Genomic DNA, 8,339 nt, shown 5'->3' with positions numbered 1-8,339 from the left:
GCCAGTAAGACCTCATTTGGGAAAATTTAAGCTGGAGAAGTTTAGAAGTAGCTCTTAAGCAAGGCTTACTTTGAAACTATTAGCTCCACAAAGCTAACTCAGTTACATAAATAAGTACTTGAAAAAGCCATCACCTTAGGACCTAGCTATAAGTGCTTCAAAGTATGATCAAATCTAAAATGAAAAAGCCTTAAAATTGTCATTGACAAAAAAAACACAAATGTGAGCAATTGACTGAACAATATAATTTTTTTCCACTATACACATTATTTTAGGGAAATAAGATCAATAGTATTGTTAGGAACAATAAGGTTTCCTTGCTACAAATAGGCACCCAAGGATATAAGCCTGTATAAAGATTGCATCATTAATTACTTAAATTTAGAGGATACTACCTGCTTCAGTAGTACGTATACCCAAATTACAACAATACAGAGATTAACATGACACTTGCACAAGGATAATATGGAAATATGTGAAGTATTCCATATTTTTCGTTCTTCAGTTGCAGAAATGAAAAACAGTTATTAAGAAGTTGATTGCAAAATTACAAGCGTAACAATATATGCAAGTGTTAGAATTAAGCATTAGTTTGACATCAGCGTATTAAATCTTCACCTTAGAAAGGCCTTTATATAGAATAACCTTTACAAAACTTTTGAAATTAGTTAACATTGTCATTTTATCCCAAAGAAACATACTACTATAAGAACCTAGAAAAAGGGACTGGGAAGGTGGCTCAGTGGTAGAGAGCTTGCCTTGCATGCTTGAGGCCCTGTGTTCGATTCCTCAGCACAACATAAGCAAAAAAAAGCCAGAAGTGGCGCTGTGGCTCAAGTGGTAGAGTGCTAGCCTTGAGCTGAAGAGCTGAGGGACAGCATCCAGGCCCAGAGTTCAGGCCCACGACTGGACCAAAATACAAAAACAAAAACAAGAACCTAGAAAAAAGTAATCTTAAATTTTCTATATGGAATGCAATCTGAAAGGACACATTTATTAATAAATATATATATTATAAAACAATGTTGAATTCAAAGTATATCTAGGAAAGAATGAAATAGATTATGGATATTATGCAAACACAGAATATAGAATATTTTAAAATATACTTTTTTCAGAAAAGAACCAGAAATATCTTTAGTTTCTGTACCACTCATTTCAACAGATAAGATCAAATTATTTCTGATTAAAAAATCTTAAACTGTGCAGAAATCATTACAGATGTACACAAACAACTCAAATACATTTTGACATCAAAGCCAGGCAATTCACTTGGAAAAATTCCACGGAATTTTTACATTAAGATATTGCTGTTATTTGGATTGTGAAAATATTTTGTATGGACACAAAGAATGGACTGGCATTTTGATGTTTAAGAAACATAACTGATATCTTAACTATGCTAAATAATGCTGCAATGAACATAGTTGTTCTGATAGCTTTAGTATGGTCTTGTTTGATGCCCCTAAGTAGATGAATGGATTAAGAAAATAGAATCCTATGGAATGGAATTTTATGCCTCCCTCAGAAAGAATGACATTGCCCCATTTGTTAGGAAATGGAAAGACTTGGAAAACAATATATTAAGTGAAGTAAGCCAGGCCCAAAGAAACATATATCCTATGGTTTCCCTTATTTGCAATAATTAGTATATGTCTGAGACAAGCAGAAATGGTCAGATAAGTTGATGTTAGGTGAAATGAACCCCAAGATAAGGATTCAAATGTTTTTTTTTTCTTTCTTGCAATTGTTTCTAACATATTTATAAGATGATTTCTTTGTTGCTTTGTATGTCCCTCTACCACCGTATAACCCCTGCTTTAATTGTATTTGGTGTTGGTATGATTTGTGGAGGGGAAGGAAAAAATCAAATTGTTTAAATAGGGATACAGGTTGACCCATTGCAACAATGAGATATACAAGATGTCATGTAGAAAAACGAACTTTACAACTTTGGCCAGGGGGAGGGTTAGTGAGGGGGGAGGGGAGTAGGGGGGAGATGAGAAGTTATGGGAAGGGGAAGTAAAGGAGGAGCCAACAATGCTTGGTAAGAAATGTACTCATTACCTTGCCCATGTAATTTTAACCCCTCTGTATGGTGTTTTCACAGTAAAATAATAAAATTCAACAAAAAAAAAGATAAAAGAAAAGAAACTTAACCGAAACATTACAATTTAATAGAACAATTTGTACAGCCTTCCACAACTTCAAAGAGGTAGTGATGCATACTTATCCTTTTGGTAATATCAAAGGCAGTTTCTTCCAAGTTGTTCTTCAGACCTGGTTTGATATAATGTTTCAACAGAAGGAGATCCAGTGTATTTTTGCTATCTATATTCCCAGGAGCAAGATTCAAGGGAGTCAAGAGGCGTTTAGTTTGGGCATTGGTATCTGCATCATGATGAAGTAAGAAAGACACCACACTGGTATTATTACACGAGTCAGCACTGCACAGGGGTGTCCAGCCATTAACAATTTTTGCATAAATATCTGCTGCTTGAGCCACCAACTCATAGACAATGTATAAGTGTCCACTGTAGGCTTCCCGATGAAGAGGGGTATATTCATTGTCATCCCTAGTATTCACATGAGTGGCCTTTATGGAAGGTAGTCAGAACACTCTACTAAGCCGATTATTTTCAGCAGCTCAAAGAAGAAATTTGCTTGATCCTACTCCATTTTTTTTCTTGCAATTGATACGATTTCTCACTTTTTCATTTTGTTACTCATCTTCATCAGAATTGCCTAACTAGAGACTTTCAGTGCCAGTGGGAATAAGGTGTCCATGTATTTCCCCAATATTTCATATTTTTTGAACTTGTGGGAAAAATACAGTGAATTTTCTGCATCTTTTTTTTCATGATGATTTATTTTCTCTTTTTACATTTTTATTATTCTAAGTCATTCTAACTGGAAAGTTGGGAATTGATGGAGAGCCGAGGAAAGATGTTCCTCCGTATTCAAATGTACAGACTGAAAATGAGGATCACTGTTGTCTTCATGTGCAGCTTCTTCCAGGAATGAGAAAATAGAAGGTGGCTCAGGGGTAGAGTGTTTGCCTTGCATGTACGAGCAATGGCAGGTCATGTCCACTTTGCAGCCTTGTCATTCAGACCCACGGTGCAAAGAAAAAGACGTAATACCCCAGCCCTCTGAAGCTTGCCACTTTTTGTGGTATCCTACTTTATTTCTTCCTGCAAACCCTCAGGGCCTAGGATCCCAGGATCGGCTATGGGTCCAGAGACTGCACCACAGCCTAGGGTGATGGAAGCTGAGTCAGAGTTGCCACAACCTGAGTTCAAGCCCCATGGTTGGCAAAATAAAGAATAAATAAAACAATTAATTAACTATTTAACTAAATTAAAAAGAAATAAACCTCTCTAGTTTGGAATTTCTGCCAGTTTCCTTCCTTAGCCTGGGATTTGAACTCAGGGTCTTGGTAAATCGGTAGCAATGTGAGGGTAGGTGCAGAGTTGCCACTACTTGAGTTCAAACCCCGTGCCAGCCAAAAATAAAAAAAAAAGTCACTGAGCTCTGCAGGGGGAGTAGTTGTGGAGATGGGAGGGAAGGGATGGTAGGGGGAAAACAAACAAAGAGGAGGCAACAATGCTCAATAGGAAATGAACTCATGACCTTGCTCATGTAACTGTGATCCCTCTGTACAACATTTTTTGCAATAAAAATGTACAAAAAAAGAAACAATGTAGTGCTCAGAGAAGCACTTTGGAGGTAAGGTAAGGATGTCTGAAAAGCTGTACAAAATTCTACAGTGCTTTTTTAAAAAATGCTCTTTATGGAACTTAATGAACATAACTGCTTTCATTAAAAAACTTAAGCCACTGTCATGGAACTGGGGCCAGTATTTCTGTAATTGCTGTGATTTGATCTCACCCTCCAGGTAACTCTTTTGCACCATGGGTGAAGGGGAAGCTTACTGTCTTTGAGGAAAAAAATTCAGGCTAGAGTTCTGAGGCCCCAAATGAATGCCCTGCAATGGAAAAAAATATTTCTATACATGTGTAATATATGATATATACTTACATATGTATGTTTATTACATATTATTTTTATTATTGATTTTGTATTTTATTTTTTATTTGATTCATTTATTTATTGTTTATTGTATTTAGTATTACTGTACACATAATATTTAGTACATGTTTTACATCTATTATAAAATGATTCACAATAATTTAGGACATTGACTCATTTTCATTTATACTTTATTAAGTTTTGAAACATGATACATAATTAAATGGAAGCATTTGTTACAGTCTTCACATGTTTAGAGTCTCTCCCACAGATGAGTTTTGTCTTCTTTATCTTTGGACACCTTCCTATAGGGATTTCGTTAGATGATTTATAATCAGAGGCCTTTTCTTGAGGATAGGCAAGTTGAGGAATAAAATTGTAAGGGTGGGGCTAGAATTGTGACTTAGTGGTAAGGAGCTTGCTCAGCATGCATGAATCCCATGGTTTGAATCCTCAGTACCACATACTCAGAAAAACTCAGAAGCTGTGGAGTGGCTCAAGTGGTAGATCTCTATTCTTGAGAAAAAGAAGCTCAGAGACAGTACCCAGGCCATAAGATCAAGCCCCAGAACTTTCAAAAATAAAAGTCCAGATTCTGGTGGCTCACATCTGGAAAAGTAGGAAAGCCTGTTAGACTCTTATCTCCAATGAACCACCAAAAGACACTGTGGCTCAATTGGTACTGTTTGCCTTGAGCTGAAGGGCTCAGGGACAGTGCCCAGGCTTGAGTTCGAGACACACAACTGGGAAAAAGTGAGGGTTAATCAAAGTATTTTTCCTATTTGCTAATTAAGAGAACGTTCTCTGGAAAATGAATGCTGATGTATACCAGAATTGGAGTCAGAGCTCAAGGTTCAAGTTTAGTAGATCCATATGCCCAGCCTCTGAGACTCTAGCATTATAACCTTGTGTGCTACAGGGTTCTGAAAGAGTTAATATGCTCCCCAAGCCCTTTGTGATAAGCAGTTGACTTGTACTGAAAATGTCATTACAGTTCTGAACCTAGCAGAGAATCAGTTGCTCACGCCCATCACCCTAGCTTAGGAGGCTGAGGTCTCAGGATCACAGGGTAAAGTCAGCCAGAGTAGGAAAGTCTATGACACTCTGACTTCCACTTCTGAAAGGTCAGATGTTCAAGAGCTTCCTGAGTTTCCCTTGGTGATGAGAATTTACTTGCACTCTAAATGTTCTTACAGTTCTCAAGCTATAGAAGCAGGAAAGAAACATTATTGACCCATCCTGGGTTCAAATTAAGTTCTCATGGTCCAAGCCCTAGCCCTGTTAGCAGGAAGAACTCCACTGTATCACTGTATTTGAAGGACAGAAAATAGTTGCAAAAGCCAGGCTAGGTGAAGAGACCAAGGCCTGCAGGATTAGGAGGCAGAAAAGACACACTCAACAGGAAAGTGAGCTGCAAAACCACTTATTCATTCCAGGCACAACCAGCAACGGGGGGGGGGGGGACTTCAAACATTTGTTAGAGTTACATCAGGGTCAGGCTTTTCTCAGCCTCTTCAAACAATGACTGATTAACCTTCCTCCCTCAGGTGAAGGGAGCCTCAAGCTATCTTTAGGTTACCAATACAGAGCCAGTTTAGTGTGTGAGTGTGTGTGTGTGTGGGGGGGGGGGGGGGAGGAACAGAGTTGAAAACCCTGATCTCTGGTTTTAAGGAGTGGGTTTTTCACTCTTCATCTGTCAGATTTGAAGGCCCTTCTTCTACCTCGGTGAGTCCATTCTCCTTCCTTCATTCTGCCCATCATTAATGCCAATCCCTAGTCCAAGGAGAAGAAGGGCCGTTTCTCTTCTCTCTCCAAGCACCTTAGTTAGAACCTGGCTCTTCCCTCTTGGCTCTGGGGCCCTCAGGTGCCTGAGAAGCGGGAGAGAGACAGTCTTCCTGCTCTGTGGTTATGTGAATGCGATACTAGTATCCTGGAAAACTGCAGAAGGCCTCATGACTGCTAATTGTTCCCTTCTTCCCTCTTGACGTCCAAGAACAGATTCATCTATCATCTTTGTATCTATCTATCTATCTATCTATCTATCTATCTATCTATCTATCTATCTATCTATCTATCTATCTATCTATCTATCTATCTATCTATCTATCTATCTATCTATCTACCCACCCACCTACCTACCTACCTATCTATCTCTTTGCCAGTTCTCTGTTGAACTCAAGGCCTGGGCACTATCTGTAGCAATCTATTACTTGAGTCACAGCACCACTTCTGGCTTTTTCTGTGTATGTGCTACTGAGGAATCGAATCCAGGGTTCTTGCATGCTAGGCAAACAGTCTCTCACTAATCCACATTCCCAGCCCCCTCATCTTTTTCTTAATGGTAGTTTTACATAAGTAGGCTGCCATTTTTCGTCCCCAAGTTAATTTTTCTGAATACCGGTTACCTCTAAGAAACCTGATCTTGTCTTCCCTTGCCTGATTTGTGATTGTTCGTGTGTTGGCCTCATAATAAAATGTAAATAAACCCTGCTGAGAGCCTAAGTGTGCATCATATAAGGACACTGGCCTGCAACCCTGGAAGAGAAAAGCGATGGGCCTGAAATGAAGATTATGATGCAGTTTGTGCAACAGGCATCTCTGAAAAATAAATCAGTAAATAAAAGCAGAAGCATTGCATATGGTCTGTTTCCACTCAGGGAGGTATTACACACATAAGTAGGTAAGGCACTGATACATAACTTGGCCTTCTCTCTTTGAATTTTTTTGTGTGGCCATCCCAGGGCTTAAACTCAGGGCCCTATGGAATCCTGAGTTGTGTTACTCAAGGCTGAGGCTCTACCACTGCCACAGCTCCACTTCCAGCCATCTGGTCAATAAAAATTGGACATGAGCACCTCCCAGGCTTTCCTGCCTGCTCTGGCCAGTATCTCCTGCTTGGCTTTCTCTCTCAAAGCTGGAGCTCTACCCTCTGGGCCACTGCTCCATTCTGGTTTACTGGTGGTTTATTGGAGAAAAGAGGCTCACAACTTCCTGCACAGGCTGGCTTTGGACGGCAATCTCCTGAGGAGGATTCTAGCAACTTTCCTCAGGGATTCGCCAAGGAACTGCTCCACACAAACCTTTAGTCTAAATCTCAAGAGGTACTAGAGAAAAACAGAAACTGGAAGATGTTTCTAGTGTGTTCTAGATACTTAAGGTTGGAAACATTCATAATTATTAGGTCATTTTATAGGCAAAAGGAGCACTTCAGACTGCATGAGGATCGTTCCAGCTTTCGATCCACTCATCCTGAGACAGTAAATTTACTGCAGCTCAATGCTAAGTGACTGAACTGGCATGTCCTGTGGACATTTGCTCCCAAATCCTGGAACACTCCTTTCTCACTTTTGGCTGCAAACCTGTGACCAGAGTAGAAGATGAGGAGAGAAAATCATTTTCAGAGAAAGCAGCTATAAAGAACATTGGGTAGTTTACTTATAAATTAAAACCAATGGAATGACCCTGTTAAGAAGTCAGCTTGTCCAGAGTAAAAAATGAAGAAGGAAAGAAAAGGAAGTGCCAGTGGCTGCTGACTCTAATCTCAGCGCCAGTGGCTGCTGACTCTAATCTCAGCTCTGAGGAGGCTGAGATGTAGAGAACCTTAGTTTGAATCCAGCCAGTATTGGAAAGTCCATGACACTGTTATTTCTAAGAGATCACAGAAAAGCCCAGATGTGGGGCTGCGACTGAAGGTTAATGCAATACCTGAGCAAAAGCAGCTCAGGGATAATGCCTAGGCTCATAATCCAACCCCAGGACCTGCCTTCGCAAAAAGGGCCTGTACCTCCATGTCTTTGCGTATGTATGGATGTTCCTTTAGGTATAGCTTCAGAGTACTCATAATGAACAGCACCAAACTAGGAAATTTGTTTTTAATACAATGATTTCATAGCATAGAGAGTGCTTTCGAAACAGTGCATGTTCAGGGACTCTCCTTACTGTTCCCAGTGTAGCCTGAGGGTTTCTTCCCACCCCATGCTGTGGGAAGAAGTCTCACTCATTGCATGAACTGGCAAACAAAAGGCCTTACTCCTGTACAGCGGTGAAACAACTCCATTTGGACCAATTAGTGAGGATGAGTGTGGGTAGGCTCTGAAGGCCAGGAGAAAAAGGCCTCTTTGTACCCCAAGCTATCTCTCTCCCCAGTTCTCTGTTTTGACAGGATGCCTTCATTTTTGTAACCTCCCTTGGCAGGCCAAGTTCCCTGCACTTATCCTGCCTTTGTGAGACTATATTCCGGTGTTCAGATACAGTGTTCAATATAATTCAGGAGTTCTTCTGGCAGAAAACTAGGATATTGAACCTAA

At 39.8% G+C, this 8,339-nt stretch overlaps 1 non-coding gene across 1 annotated transcript; it reads left to right on the top strand.

The window, feature by feature from the left end:
• Window positions 1-388: 388 nt before the first annotated feature.
• Window positions 389-495, top strand: LOC122098621. The gene has a single exon (XR_006145758.1). It is a non-coding gene; the product is annotated as a U6 spliceosomal RNA (small nuclear RNA).
• Window positions 496-8,339: the final 7,844 nt, after the last annotated feature.

The sequence above is a fragment of the Dipodomys spectabilis genome, unplaced genomic scaffold, assembly GCF_019054845.1.
Source record: "Dipodomys spectabilis isolate Male_0828 unplaced genomic scaffold, ASM1905484v1 ptg000481l, whole genome shotgun sequence".
Lineage (NCBI taxonomy): Eukaryota > Metazoa > Chordata > Mammalia > Rodentia > Heteromyidae > Dipodomys > Dipodomys spectabilis.
The sequence above is the reverse complement of the archived record's forward strand: the minus strand, read 5'-3'. Positions and strand labels throughout refer to the sequence as shown.